Raw genomic sequence first — 16761 nt, forward strand, 5'->3', positions numbered from 1 at the left:
AATCTGAAACTTTCTACAAATACTATATACCTCAGCCACATGCGGTTGGAATAATAACAATAAATATAACACAACTACACAAACATCCACGCAGTTATATATAATCAAACCAAGCAGTAATACTCTGACTCGAAAACCACCCTACTCAACTACACTCGTAAAATACAAATCCGACAAAGTTACCTCTTCTGCCGTCCAGGCAGGCATGTAGTAGAACAAATCTAAACCATACGAAAATCCATCGATAAAAAGAGTCCATACAATATCCAAATCCTCAAACAGAATAAGTCTAATACAGTCTAAATAACAAACCCAAAAGATAAAAACAGCTTGTGGTCTGCAGGGGACTAGCAACTGGAACTCTCTCCTGACAGCATCAACCTGAAAAAAATAACAACAATGGAAGCGGGGTGAGTCCAACACTCAGCAGGTACAACTGATATACAAAGTAGAGAAATAACACCTAGCACTAATCATGCGTACAATCTCCTGATAAAAGAAAGATAAAAATGCATCTGAAGTAAACAGGAGTGAAATTGTACTAACCAGGACCGGGGTATAAGGACATAAAGTCCAAGTGATATGGAAATCCTGTATGCATGTCAAACATAGGTATCCAAACAATATGCAGCATATAAATGCAGCAAACACAAACACAAGCAATAAATGCATCATGCATATGATGCCAATGATGCGTCCTGGTCACCCCTGACGCCAGTCGATCATCTCACACAATAGTGAGGCCGAGTGGGTAGAGCTGTGAGAACCGTGCACTCTATCGTCACTACTCCTGATGAGTAACCGAGTGGACGGGATGCTGTCGGAGTACACCTATCCTCCTACCCCAAATCATAAATGGGGGAGCACAATGCTCTCAACTCCCGGTACACGATGACGGGGAGGAATCCCTACCGGCTAACACGTTGTGTCACACTACCCATGAGCGGACCAACGGTGCCTAACAAAGTCCCTGCTGCAACACACTCTGCCTGAATCGACCACTAACCCATGAGTGGTGGTGTGTGCAGATCCATGTAACTGGCGATGTGCTCAACAATAATGGAGCGAACTATCGCACAGCATGCAATCATGCAAATGGTGCATGGCACTAACTACAAAATATCCTGACCTAATCCACATATATATAAACGTGCATCATAGGTCAACGAATCAAATCAATCAAAGGTACACAGAAGGTATAAAACCTAGGTCCTGAACATGGTGAAACATGGTATATCACTACCCCTACAAGCATGTCTAAACAGGTAATGTATACATGAGATGCAAACCAATCAATCAATCAAGCATGTATCAAGTTTTGGGTAGTGATTAACCGAAACAGAATGAGAAACATAATTAATGAAATTTGTTAAATTCACTACTATGTATATCAAATGACATAAGTTAAAAGTACCCGCCTCCGATAAAATGATCCAAATCTGACTCCGAGATACTCGTCTCGCGTCAAAGTCCTGTGTCAAACAAATAAATCTTTTTATCTAACTACACACCTATAAATAGCTAAATAAAAATCTCCTACACTAGATTAGGGCACAAACCCTAATCAACAATCATATAAATCTAACCCAGAACCCAACTCATACCTCTGTAATCTGAGCCCCAAAAGCAACACTTACTAGCCAAGATTCAACAGGTTCTGGTGTCACTGCTTGGATCTGTAATCCAACACAGATCAAAAGAGTACTACTTACAAGGAGGAACAACAAGGATCCGTTGCTCACCTCACTCACCTATGAGCGGAGAAAGAAGAACGACAGATCGACAATGGAAGCTAAGCCACGAGAGGGAGAGCCTCTGGTCCAGAAAGCCGATCGCCACAGATTTTGAGGAGGAGCCAAGGCTCGGAACTAGGGCACGAATAAAACCCGGCCGCCGGCGCTAGGGCATAGGCAATAGCGACACTGGTTTGGGTCAAGAGACGGCAGCGGCACCGGCAGGGTACAGCGGCGGCAGTCGGCGTTGGCTGTGATTGGCGGCGTCGGCTTTAATGCTAGGGCAGAGAAAAGGTGGCACCGTGAGATGGGTGTCGCGGCTGAGGCTAGGGCAAAGAGGCGACGTCGCTTGACTACTTCGTGCGGGAAGAAAGAAATCAGGGTAGAGGCTAAGGCTTGCGCACTCGGAAAGAAAGAAGAAGATGTAAGGGCCGAGGCTTATACGCGAGGGAGGGGAATGAACCGCCGCTTGTGGCGGTTAGGGAAAGCCGTCTGCGCCGGTTAGGAGGAGGAAACGGCGTCGAAGAGCTTAGGGCACGACACGACTCGCGAAAGGGAAAAAGAAAACGAGAAAAAGAAAAATAAGGAAAAAGAAAAAAAAGAATTAAATATATAAATTTTTCCTCACTTAAATGGGGTAACCTAAACAGGTTTTCCCGGGTCCCGTTTTTATCCTTGTTAACTCGTCCGTACGAGATCCGAAAAATTCCCGAAAAATTTTCAAAAATTCCATTATTAATATTCGCCTATTTTCGGTATTTTACATTCTCCCCCACTAATAAAAATTTGGTCCCCAAATTTTCGTTATCTACCAACAGCAAGTACTAACAACAGAATAAGAGTATAAATGCTGAACGGTAAATTAAATCATATACCTCAAGTGAAAAGATGGGGATATCGAGCTCGGATAGTGTCCTCGAGCTCCCAAGTAGCCTCCTCATCTGAATGATGCTGCCATCTGACTTTAACCAGCCGGATAGTCTTGTTCCGCAACTGACGCTCTTTCCGGTCGAGAATCCGTACCGGAACCTCCTCATATGTGATGTCAGGTTGAACTGGAACTGGGATATCTGTCAGCACATGTGTCGGATCAGGTACGTATCTCCGCAGCATGGATACGTGGAATACATCGTGGACGCCTGCCAGGGACGGTGGTAGTGCCAGTCGGTAAGCTACCGCTCCGATCCTCTCTAAGATCTCGAAAGGGCCAATGTACCGCGGAGCTAACTTACCTCTGAGGCCAAATCTCTTCACCCCTTTCGTGGGTGAAACTCGCAGAAATACATGGTCGCTAACAGAGAACTCTAGTGGTCTGCGTCTCCGATCAGCATAACTCTTCTGGCGGTCCTGCGCCTCTGACATCCCCCGTCTGATAGTACGGACCAACTCTGCATCCTGCTGAACTCTATGAGGTCCCAACAACTGGGCCTCTCCAACCTCATCCCAGAGGACGGGTGTCCGACAAGGTCTACCATACAACGCCTCAGCGTGGAACCTTTTGAGGATCAGAGTGGCGCAGCGTAACAAGGAGCAAGATGGATGCGACAACTAGACCCGGTGGCGGTGGCCAAAGATGGCAGCAGCTAGGGATGATGACACGCGGAGGACAACAATAGATAAAAGCCATAATAGCTGAAAATTAGTTTTTCTATTTATTGCTTTTGTATTGCGCTGTGTGTGAATGTTAGTGTACATATTTAGTAGGCTAGCATCATCAAAATTCCTCACTTTAAATAACTAAGTGGGAGAGGAATTTATTTTAGTGAATTCCACGGTCTCCATTACTGGTTTGTAAGTGATCCAAACAAACTTACGCGTTGGCTCTGAGTGCCTTCCTCCATATCGGATGAGTTTGTTTGCGGATCACTAGACCAAACTTCCATTTCGGATGACTATAGGAAATTAATTAAGAGCGTGTGATCTTCCCCATCGGAAGGGGCATAATCTTATTAATTGACTTAGTGTCAAGTAATGGTATACACTTAGGCACGTCTAATAGTATCCTCCCCATCGGAGTCACTGCTATTATTTGTGTGACCGAAGGAAACCAACTATTAATTTTATTTGTCAAAAAGTTAGGTTGACAAGATAATAAAATTAATGGGATATACCCTCCTTTTATAAATGTTGAATTTTTATACGTCCACACTATCGTGGCATACAAAATTCACGGTGTTTTAAGGTGTTGGTTAATTTAAAATAGTATTGTTTGAGGAATCAATATTATTCTAAATTTAGAGTTCTGACCAAAATTTATTTTGTGATTCTTAGGATGACTTTCAACCCACTGGCCATTATTCTAAAAGAAAACAGATTTACTGGTCCCAACTATATAGATTGGAAAAGAAACCTGGACATTGTTTTAACTACTGAGGGTTATAAGTTTGTACTGTCAGATGAATGCCCAGAAACACCTAGCAATGATTCTGCCCCAGAGGAGATTCAGCATCATAGTAAATGGGTAAAAGCTGATAAGATGGCGCGGTGTTACATTTGGTTTCGATGTCAAATGTATTGCAACATCAGCATCAGGACTTACCAACAGCCTATGATATAATGAACAATCTCAAGGAACTCTTCGGACATCAGAATCGGGCTGCTAGGCAAGAGGCAATGAGAAAACTGATGACAGCCACCATGTCTGAGGGGACTCCCGTGAGGGATCATATTCTCAAGATGATGGCTTACTTAAACGAAATACAAGTTCTTAGAGGGGAAATTGATGGGGAAACCCAGGTCGATATCATCCTTCAAACGCTGCCCAAAAGTTTTGAGCATTTTCGCCTGAACTATAATATGAATAAAAGGATGTATTCATTGGCGGAACTTCTGATAGAACTTCAGGCAGCCGAAGGGTTGTTTCGTCAACATTCTCAAATTCACTATGCTGAAAATGGTTCTACTTCTAAGCCGAAAGGCAAGAAGAAGAAGAAACAAAATGGCTCAGCAAAGAAGGTGAATAAACCTCAAGGTGCAGTACAAAAAGCTGAAATAAAGAAGCTGAAGGGCAAGTGCTTTATTTGCAAGCAGACTGGACATTGGAAGGCGGACTGCCCTCATAGGAAACAGAACAATAGAGGTATATCTCATACTCTAGTAGTTGAAACATGTTTAGCGGTGTTATCTACCAACACCTGGTGTGTAGATACGGGAGTCACTCATCATGTCTGCAATTCTTTGCAGGGGTTCCAGGAAACCCGACGACTATTTGATAGAGAGATAACTGTCTACATGGGCAATGCTGCTAAGGTGACGGCTGTTGCAGTGGGAGACGTCTACTTATCATTTGATAGGAATAGGAAATTGGTTTTAAAGAATTGTCTTTATGTACCCAGTTTTAGAAAGAATTTAATTTCAGTTTCTAAACTGTATTTGGATGGATATTCAGTTTCCTTTAGTAACAATGTGGTTATAAAGAGAAATAAAGTGATTATCTGTTCTGGTGCATTGGTTGGCAATTTATATACTTTAAATCCAATTTCTCCCACAAAGTAAAATATGGAAATTAATAACACATCTTCTAACTCTAATAAGAGAAAAGAACCTTCGGAAATGAACCAAACACATCTTTGGCATCTAAGGCTTGGTCATATTAACTTAAGTAGGATTTAAAGGCTTGTAGCCGATGGACTCTTGGGTCCATTAGAATTGGAAAACTTTTCATCGTGTGAATCCTGCTTGGAAGGTAAGATGACCAAGAGACCTTTTAAGGCCAAGGGGTATAGAGCCAAAGAAGCGTTAGAATTGGTTCATTCTGATTTGTGTGGTCCTATGTCTATCCAGGCTAGAGGTGGCTTTGAATATTTTATCTCTTTTATAGACGATTATTCAAGATATGGATACATTTACCTAATGCGCCGCAAGTCTGAGTGCTTTGATAAGTTCAAAGAGTACAAGGCTGATGTGGAGAAATGTCTAGGTAAAAGTATCAAGACACTACGGTCTGATCGTGGTGGCGAATACCTCTTAGGAGAGTTTAGGAATTACTTATCAGAGGCCGAGATTCAATCCCAACTGTCTGCACCTGGTACACCCCAACAGAATGGAGTGGCAGAACGAAGGAATAGGACTCTTATGGAAATGGTTAGATCGATGATGAGTTATTCAGAATTACCAAATTCGTTTTGGGGATACGCTCTGGAAACAACAGTGTACATTCTGAACTTAGTACCTTCTAAATCAGTTTCTTCTACTCCCACAGAATTGTGGAATGGGCGAAAGCCCAGTCTAAGACATATTCGGATTTGGGGTAGTCCAGCACATGTGCTGAAACAAGATGCTGATAAGTTAGAATCTCGTACAGAAGTTCGTATGTTTGTGGGGTATCCCAGAGGAACGAAAGGCAGTTTATTTTATAGTCCTAAAGACCAGAAGGTCATTGTTAGCACCAATGCCCAGTTTTTAGAAGAAGACTATATAATGGATCACAAGCCCAGTAGTAAAATTGTTCTAGAAGAACTTAGAGAGGGCACGTCTACTTCAGTACCAACAGTACAAGATAAAGTACCACAAGAGACTGCAACACGTGTCACACATGATACACAACCACAGACAGTTCCTCGTCGTAGTGGGAGGGTTGTAAGGCAGCCCGAGAGATTCATGTTTTTGGGTGAGTCTTCGGACTTGATCCCAGGCAAACATGAACCAAATCCCCGGACATATGATGAAGCACTCCAAGATATAGATGCAGTATCTTGGCAAAAGGCAATGAATTCCGAAATAGAATCTATGTATTCTAATAAGGTCTGGGAGCTTGTAAAAATCACCTGATGGTGTAAAAGCCATTGGATGCAAGTGGATCTATAAAGGAAAAGAGGGACAGATGGGAAGGTAGAAACCTTCAAAGCAAAGCTTGTTGCGAAGGGGTACACTCAGAAAGAGGGAATCGATTATGAGGAGACCTTTTTGCCGGTAGCTATGCTTAAATTTATCCGGATACTCTTATCCATTGCCGCTAATATGGATTATGAGATTTGGCAAATGGATGTCAAGACAGCTTTCCTTAATGGAAGTCTTGAAGAAAACATCCATATGAAGCAACCAGAAGGGTTCATTGAAAAGGGCAAAGAGCATCTAGTGTGCAAGCTTAATCGGTCCATTTATGGACTGAAGCAGGCTTCAAGATCTTGGAACATCCGGTTTAATGAAGTAATCCAGTTATATGGATTTATTCAGTGTCCGGATGAGTCTTGTGTATATAAGAAGTGTAACAGAAACGTGGTGGTATTTCTTGTACTATACGTAGATGATATTTTGTTAATTTGCAACAATGTCAAGGTATTATCGGACGTAAGGGTATGGTTGTCCAAACAATTTGATATGAAGGACTTAGGAGAATGTGCACACATCCTTGGGATCAAAGTTATAAGGGATCACAAGAAAAGAATGTTGTGTCTATCCCAAGCTTTATATATAGATACAATCCTTGCTCGTTTTAGCATGCAAAACTCCAAGAAAGGTTTCTTACCTTTTAGGCATAGAGTAGCCTTATCTAAAGAGATGTCTCCAAAAACATCAAAAGAGATTGAGGACATGAAGACAGTTCCTTATGCTTCGGTTGTAGGAAGCCTTATGTATGCAATGTTGTGTACGAGACCTGATATCTGTTTTGCCGTGGGCATGGTTAGCAGATATCAGACTAACCCTGGACAAGGACATTGGACTGCGGTAAAACATATATTAAACTACCTGAGAAGGATTAGAGATTATATGCTAGTTTACCAAGCAGACGATTTGCTCCCTGTGGGTTACACGGATTCAGATTTCCAATCAGATAGGGACAACAGTAAGTCTACATCAGGCTATGTGTTTATTTTAGGAGGTGGAGCCATTGCATGGAGGAGTGTTAAGCAGAAATGCGTTTCGGACTCAACCATGGAAGATGAGTATGTAGCAGCCTCTGAGGCGGCTAAAGAAGCAGTATGGCTCAGGAACTTTCTAATGGACTTAGATGTGATTCCTGGTTTGCCCAAAATCATCACAATTTATTGTGATAATAGCGGTGCAGTTGCAAACTCGAAGGAACCACGAGCCCATAAGGCAAGTAAACATATAGAGCGCAAGTACCACCTGATACGAGACATCGTCAAGCGAGGAGAAGTTGTCGTCGCCAAGATAACATCAGCAGATAACCTAGTAGATCCTTTCACTAAGGCCCTTCTGGCGAAAGCTTTTGATCGGCTTGTGGAGGGGATGGGAATCAGATGTATGGCAACAGATATAGCAACTTAGACTTTTAGTATAAGTGGGAGATTGTTGGAGTGTATACTTAAAAGTTTAGCTTTTGTACACATTTATTTTGAAATAAAGAATCACATTGGTCAAATGTTTACATTTATTTGTTAAATGTAATTGTTCAATTAATTTATATAGTAGATAACATGGAGTGTGGAGTCACACTTAGAAGATCATGTTGTCGGTTCTCTATAAATTATAAACAGTTGCTCACGACTAAGATAGAAAGGAACAAACCATCAGAATAGACGTAGTGTAATTAAGTATTAGTTTATCTTGACTAATAAATTACACTGATACACTTTAAGTGTATTGAGTAGGATCATTTAGGTAAGTTCTTTTTATACTGGCTTAGTAAAAGAACTAGACCTTAGTTATTATGGAAGTTGTTAGAGTGTATACTGAAAGCCTAAGCTTTTGTAAACATTTATTTTAAATAAAGAATCACATTTGGTCAAATTGTCTATATTTAGTTGTAGTTGTTCAATTAATTTATATTGTAGATAACATAGTATGTGGTGTCACATACAGAAGATGATGTTATCAATACCTTATAAATTATAAACTGTAGCTCACGACCAAAATGGAAAGGAACAAACCATTTGAAGGTCGTAGTGTAATTAGGAATTAATTTATCTTGACTATATAATTACGCTAGTACACTTAGAGTGTATTGAGTAGGACCATTTGAGGTTGTTTCTTTTATACTGACTTTATAAAGGAACAAATATCTCGGTTATTATGGAAGTGTGTACTCTTAATCCTAATATAATAACAAGCACATATATTTGATATTTATTTCTTTAATTTATCAATGGGTGAGATTTAGTTCGATGAATCAATAAGCCCGATAAGTTGGGAAATGATATCACTTATAGTGTGTATTGTTGATTATAGAAGGAAACTGTGTCCTAGTAATCTAGGTTGATAATGTCCTCAAGATGAGCTCATGAAGATTGTCATGTTAAACCCTGCAGGTGGACTTAGTCCGACATGACGATAAGGTTGAGTGGTACTATTCTTGGATTAAGATATTAATTAAATGAGTTGTCAGTAACTCACTTAATTAGTGGACATTCGACATCTTAAACACAGGGAGACTAACACACTCATAATAAGAAGGAGCCCAAAAATGTAATTTGGGATTGGTGCGGTAGTTCAATAATAGTTCTCTAGTGGAATGAATTATTATTGATAAAATTAAGTTGTGTGTTCGGGGTGAACACGGGATGTTTAATTTTATCGGGAGACCAAAACCAATTCCTCCTCTCGGTCCCTATCATAGCCTCTTATTTATAGAGTACTATACCCACCTATACCCATCTTCATACCCATGATAAGGGGGTCGGCCAAGCTAGCTTGTGGTTCAAGCTAGGGCCGGCCAAGCCTTGGTTCATGGGTGGCCGACCCTAGCTTGAACCCAAGCTTAGGTGGCCGACCCCCATTAAATTTAAAAGAATTTTAATTTTAAATTTTTCTTATGCGGAAGATATAATTTATTGAAGAGAATTAAAATTAAAATATCTCTTTTACAAAAGATTAAGAAAAGAGATTAGATCTCTTTCCTTATTTGTAGATAGGAAAGATATTTTATTTTTTTTCTCTTTGAAAATTATTCACATGTTGAAAGATTAAAATTATAGAAATTTCTTTTATCAACCATGAAGGGATTTTAAAGGGAAATTTTATTTTTTAAAATTTCCGAAGACAAATAAGGAATTTTTAATTGTTGATTGAAAATTGTCTTGTTTGCTCTCCATGAGGTGGCCGGCCATTACAAGTTTAATTGGAAAATTTTATTTTATTTTTCTCAATTAATTCATGTCAAGGAAAATTAAGGAAATTTTATTATAATTAAATTTCCTTATTTACCAAAGCTAAGGAATATAAAAGAGGGGGTTGGGGTGCCTTCATGAGACACAACCTATATTATTCTCTCCCTCTTTTCCTTGGTGTTGTGGCCGACCATCCTCTCTCCCTCTCTTCCTCTTTGTGGTGGACGAAACCTTCTCTTTCTTGGAGCTCTTGTGGTGGCCGGATACTACTTGGAGAAGAAGACGAAGAAGGAGAGAAAGCTTTCATCCCTTGGAGTTTGGTTGGTGTTTTTTTCTTCATCCTTGGTAAAGCTTTTGATTTGGCCGAACCTAGCAAGGAGGAGAAGAAGGTGCTTTGGTGGTCCTCATCTTGGAAGATCGTTGCCCACACAACGTCCGAGGTTAGAAGAGGAATACGGTAGAAGATCAAGAGGTCTTTCTAGAAGGTATAACTAGTATTTTTCCTTTCCGCATCATACTAGTTATTTTTGGAAATAATACCAAATACAATAGGCATACGATTTTAGTGTTTCGAATTTGTTTTCGATGTAATGTTCTTTTGTTTTTCTTTTCCTTGTGATTTGATTGTTCTTTTCGGTTGACCTAAAGTTATTTTAGGAAATTAAATATTAGCTTTCCTTAAAAGGTTTTGTCTAGTCGGTGGTGGTTGCTCCCATATCCAAGAAGGTCATGTGCCTCGCCACGTCAGTACTGGGAACCAATTATGAAAATTAATATTTAATGGAATTAATAACCTAGGTGATTTGGATCGAACGTGTTAAGTACCGCAGGAGATCCAAGTCAAAACCTAAAAGAACAAATAGATTAAATTTGGATCAAACGTGTTAAGTTCCGCAGGCGATCCAAGTTTAATTTAAAAGAACACATGGTAGCTAGGAAAAAGGTTCAGACCTTTGTACAAAATTTTGTACAGTGGAACCATTAGGTTTTCCGAGTAGCAACCAACAATTGGTATCAGAGCTAGGGTTTTGCCTCTGTGTATTTTGGTATTAGTTTAATTATGCACATGACATACATAATTTAGGCAGGTTAATAGTAGGATGTGCTAACTTTGTGGATGCAGGATCCAACTATTATGGCTTATAGTTTTCTTTATGTGTGTGATTGGACCCTTGGACATGTCAAGGGCAATTATATGTGTGTGCATGATTGTATTATAAAATACAGCAGGAGCTGTATTTAGTTTTATTAGGATTTATTTTTGATCTAGTTACATGTACATTCCTTTTATGGAATATAGGATCGATGGATGTAAATTTTTATTTTATGTTCGATCTAGTTTACATGTACATTCCTTCGAGGAATATAGGATCGAAAAATGTAAAATTATATTTGTGTCGCAGATCGAATCTTGCAAGGCGTGGAACCTTTTGAGGACCAGAGGCGCAGCGGAACAAGGAGCAAGATGGATGCGACAACAAGACCCGGTGGCGGTGGCCAAATAAGGCAGCAGCTAGGGTTGGCGACACACAGAGGACAACAATAGATAAAAGCCATAATAGTTGAAAATTAGTTTTTCATTTATTGCTTTTATATTGTGCTGTGTGTGCATGTTAGTATACATGTCTAGTAGGCTAGCATAGTTAAAATTCCTCATTTATAAATAACTAAATGGGAGAGGGATTTTAAATAAATTCCACGGTCTCCATTACTGGTTTGTAAGTGATGCAAACAAGCTTGCACGTTGGCTCTGAGTGCCTTCCTCCATATCGGATGAGCTTGTTTGTGGATCACTAGAACAAACTTCCATTTTGGATGACTATAGGAAGTTAATTAAGAGCGTGTGATCTTCCCCATTGGAAGGAGCACAATCTTATTAATGGACTTAGTGTCAAGTAGTGGTATACACTTAGGCACGTCTAATAGTATCCTCCCCATCGGAGTCACTGCTATTATTCGTGTGACTAAAGGATACCAACTATTAATTTTATTTATCAAAAATTTAGGTTGACAAGATAATAAAATTAATGGGTTGAAACCCTCCTTTTACAAATATTGAATTTGTATACGTCCACACTATCGTGGCATACAAAATTCACGGTGTTTCGAGGTGTTGGTTAATTTAAAATAGTATTATTTGAGGAATCAATATTATTCTAAATTTAGAGTTCTGACCAAAAGTTATTTGTGATTCTTAGGATGACTTTCAACCCACTGTTCATCATAGTACAACAGAATAGACTTACTGGTCCTAATTACATAGATTGGAAAAGGAACCTGGACATTGTTCTTACTGCTGAAAGTTATAAGTTTGTACTGACTGAGCCTTGTCCTGATGCACCCACTGGTGAATCTACCCAAGAGGAGATTGAATATCATAGGAAATGGGTAAAAGTAGATGAGATGGCGCGGTGTTACATTTTGGCTTCAATGTCAAATGTATTGCAACATCAGCATCAAGATTTACCAACAGCTTATGATATTATGAACAATCTCAAGGAACTCTTTGGTCATCAGGATCGGGCTTCTAGACAAGAAGCCATGAGAAAGATAATGACAACCACCATGCAAGAGGGTACTCCTGTGAGGGATCATATCCTAAAGATGATGGCTTATCTAAATGAAATACAGATCCTTGGAGGAGAAATTGATGGGGAAACCTAGATCGATATGATCCTCCAAACACTACCTAGAAGTTTTGAGCAATTCTGCCTGAATTACAATATGAACAAAAGGGTATATTCATTGGCGGAACTACTGACAGAACTTCAGGCAGCAGAAGGTTTGTTTCGTCACAATTCTCATATTCACTATGTTGAAAATGGTTCTACTTCTAAACCGAAAGAAAAGAAGAAGAAGAAACAAGTTGGTTCAGCAAAGAAAGTGAATAAATCTCATAGTACAGGACCTAAAGCTGGAATGAAGAAGCCGAAGGGCAAGTGCTTCATTTGCAAGCAGTCAGAGCATTGGAAGGCGAACTGTCCTCGTAGGAATCAGAACAACAAAGGTATATCTCATGCTCTAGTTGTTGAAACATGTTTAGCGGTGTTATCTACCAGCACCTGGTGTGTAGATACGGGAGCCACTGATCATGTCTACAATTCCTTGCAGGGGTTCCAGGAAACCCGACGACTAACTGAAGGAGAGATTACCGTCTACATGGGCAATGCTACTAAGGTGGTGACTGTTGCAGTGGGAGACGTCTACTTATCTTTTAATAGAAATAGAAATTTGGTTTTAAGAAATTGTCTTTATGTACCCAGTTTTAGAAAGAATTTAATTTCAGTTTCTAAACTGTTTTTAGATAGATATTCAGTTTCCTTTAGTAACGATGTAGTTATTAAGAGAAATAAAGTGATTATCTGTTCTGGTGCATTAGTTGGTAATTTGTATACTTTAAATCCAATTTCTCCCACAAAGCAAAATAAGGAAATTTATAACTCATCTTCTAACTCTAATAAGAGAAAAGAACCTTCGGAAATGAACCAAGCATATCTTTGGCATCTAAGGCTTGGTCATATTAACTTAAGTAGGATTTAGAGGCTTACAGCCGATGGACTTTTGGGTTCATTAGAGTTGGAAAATTTTTCAACTTGTGAATCTTGCTTGGAAGGTAAAATGACCAAGAGGCCTTTTAAGGCCAAGGGGTATAGAGCCAAAGAAGTGTTAGAATTGGTTCATTCTGATTTGTGTGGTCCTATGTCTGTCCAGGCAAGAGGTGGTTTTGAATATTTTGTCTCTTTTATAGACGATTATTCAAGATACGGATACATTTACCTAATGCGCCGCAAGTCTGAGTGCTTTGATAAGTTCAAAGAGTACAAGGCTGATGTGGAGAAACGACTAGGTAAAAGTATCAAGACACTACGGTCTGATCGTGGTGGCGAATACCTCTTAGGAGAGTTTAGGAATTACTTATCAGAGGTCGAGATTCAATCCCAACTGTCTGCACCTGGTACACCCCAACAGAATGGAGTGGCAGAACGAAGGAATAGGACTCTTATGGAAATGATTAGATCGATGATGAGTTATTCAGAATTACCAAATTCGTTTTGGGGATACGCTCTGGAAACAGCAGTGTACATTATGAAGTTAGTACCTTCTAAATCAATTTCTTCTACTCCCACAGAATTGTGGAATGGGCGAAAGCCCAGTCTAAGACATATTCGGATTTGGGGTAGTCCAGCACATGTGCTGAAACAAGATGCTGATAAGTTAGAATCTCGTACAGAAGTTCACGTGTTTGTGGGGTATCCCAAAGGAACGAAAGGTGGTTTATTTTATAGTCCTAAAGACCAGAAGGTCATTGTTAGCACCAATGCCCAGTTTTTAGAAGAAGACTATATAATGGATCACAAGCCCAATAGCAAAGTTGTCTTAGAAGAACTCAGAGAGGATACGTCTACTTCAGTACCAACAGTATAAGATGAAGTACCACAAGAGACTGCAACACGTGTCACACATGATACACAACCACAGACAGTTCCTCGTCGTAGTGGGAGGGTTGTAAGGCAGCCAGAAAGATTCATGTTTTTAGGAGAGTCTTTGGACTTGATCCCGGGTAAACATGAACCTGATCCCCGAACTAGTATTTAGCATACAAGGAAGAGGTATAACTAGTATTTAATTTCCGCATCATACTAATTAATTTTTCTTTGTATAAATACCAAATACAAGAGGCATTCGATTCTTGTTTTTTGAATTTAATTTTGATGTTGTGTTCTTTTTCTTTTTTCCGTGTGATTTGATTGTTCCTTTTGGTTAACCTAGAGTTATATAAGGAAATTAAATATTATCTTTCCTTAAAAGGCTTTGTCTAGTCGGTGGTGGTTGCTCCCATATCCAAGAAGGCCAAGTGCCTCACCATGCAGTACTAGAAGCCAATTTTGGAAACTAATATTTAATTGAATTTATAACCTAGGTGATTTGGATCAAACGTGTTAAGTTCCACAGGAGATCCAAGTCTAAACCTAAAAAAACATATAAGTTAAACTTGGAATCAAACGTGTTAAGTTCCGCAGGAGATACAAGTTTAACTTAAAAGAACACATGGTAGCTAGGAAAGGTTCAGATCACGTACAAAATTTTTGTACAGTGGAGCCATTGGGTTTTCCGACTAACAACCAACACTGACAACATTAATCTTCTTACCCAATTGATTTTTAGCTTCGGCTTTGAAGGTTTTGCACATATCTAGGGATTGTGTTTATCGTGAATAAAGTATAAGTATCCATATCGGGAATCATCCATCTATAAAGTTGATAAAGTATGCTTTATCATTCCAGGAAGCTTTAGGGAACGATCCATATATACCTATATGTATCAACTCTAAGACTCAATTACACTGTCTTAAACACTTACTTTTGTTAGTTGTTTTCCCTTTGATACACTCAACGTAGATATTAAAATATGACATATCAAAGAAATCAAGAATTTATAGTGACATTAACCTTTCTAGGCGTTATTTAAAGATATGTCATAAGCATTTATGCCATAACATAAATAAATTCTCACTCACTAATCCATGCTTTGCACCTATAATGTACATCATAATATTATTCGTATGAGTTTCGGTGTCTAATTTGTATAGTTTATGAATTAAGGAATCAGTACCATACAAAATAAAATTTCAAAAAATACTGAATTTTTCATTTTCAAATGAACAAATGTATCCGTTTGTCTAAACATGAAACATAAATTAAGTTTCACTTTACTGATGACACTATAAATGTATTTTTTAAATTTAAAAGTACATTGTTCTCTAAACAAACTCTAAAGACACATATTGCATCTACTTTCGCCTTCTTGCCAGTTCTCGTATATATGAATCTTTCAGCATCAATTGGTAGTCGGCTCTTTTGGCAACCATGTATAGTTATACTATATGAGTAGTTGCATCCGTATTTATACACCAAGTGTTATTAGTTACAGTAGATAAGTTGACTTCTGAACTAATAAAATTGAGAAGTTAACCTTTCTTGACATGTCAGTTGATGTATTTGGGGGCAATCCTTCTTCAGATGATCTTTCTTTTTACAGAAGTAACAAGTTGGGTCTAAATCTTGTTGCTTTTACACCTTATGCTCTAAAGCTTATTGTAAGTCATTTACTCCTTTTTCCTCTTCTTGTTCGAGTGCTGAGATGATGATGCAAAGTGAGCATTTTGATATGTGTCATGCCTCAATCTCTCTTTTTCTTGTACACAGTTATGAGCTCGTTTAGTGTCCACTTTACCTTTTTGTTGGTGCAATTGACCTCTAGGGTTTCGATGTTTGACAATATGACCAAGGGTTGACCCCAAACAGGACTTGATGTTTGGGAGAGAGAAGTCTAGTCAGGACTAGATGACTAGCAAAGGTAAGTCCTAACCAAAAGATAAGCAAAGTAGAAGTCTCAGTGAGTGAAGTCGGGCCCTAGTGAGTGAAGCTAGGTGGAGGAAGTCCTGGTGAGTGAAGTCGAGCCCTAGTGAGTAAAGCTAAGTGGTGGAAGTCATGGTGAGTGAAGTCATACCCTAGCGAGTGAAGCTAGGTGGAGGAAGTCCTGGTGAGTGAAGCCGGGCCCTAGCAAATAAAGCTAGGTGAAGGAAGTCCTGGTGAGTGAAGTTAGGCAATGGAAGTCCTAGTGAGTGAAGCTAGACAACCCTAGGAGGTAACCCTAGGTTATACTTGATATCTGTTAATACTACGCTAACTCAATGTTGCAGGGAAGCTCAGCTAGGTCAATGAGCTGACCAGGTAGCTAACAAGAAGTCCAGATGGGTCGAAGGGCTGACCGGACGTCTGACAGGTAAGTACAGGTAAGTCACTAGAGGAGAGTGACTGTGAGGACGCGTTCCCAGGAAGGGAACATTAGGCTCGATCCGACTTAGATCCATTTCTAACACCTAAGTCGAGATCGTGACTAGATTCCGGTCTCGAGGAGACGAAATCTAATTAATATTTTATTTAATCATAAATTGTGCTAATACTCTGTTTTGCAGGATATATAATTACCTCGGACTAACGTTTTCGTGCAGGTAG

The sequence above is a fragment of the Zingiber officinale genome, chromosome 3A (assembly GCF_018446385.1).
Source record: "Zingiber officinale cultivar Zhangliang chromosome 3A, Zo_v1.1, whole genome shotgun sequence".
Classification (NCBI taxonomy): domain Eukaryota; kingdom Viridiplantae; phylum Streptophyta; class Magnoliopsida; order Zingiberales; family Zingiberaceae; genus Zingiber; species Zingiber officinale.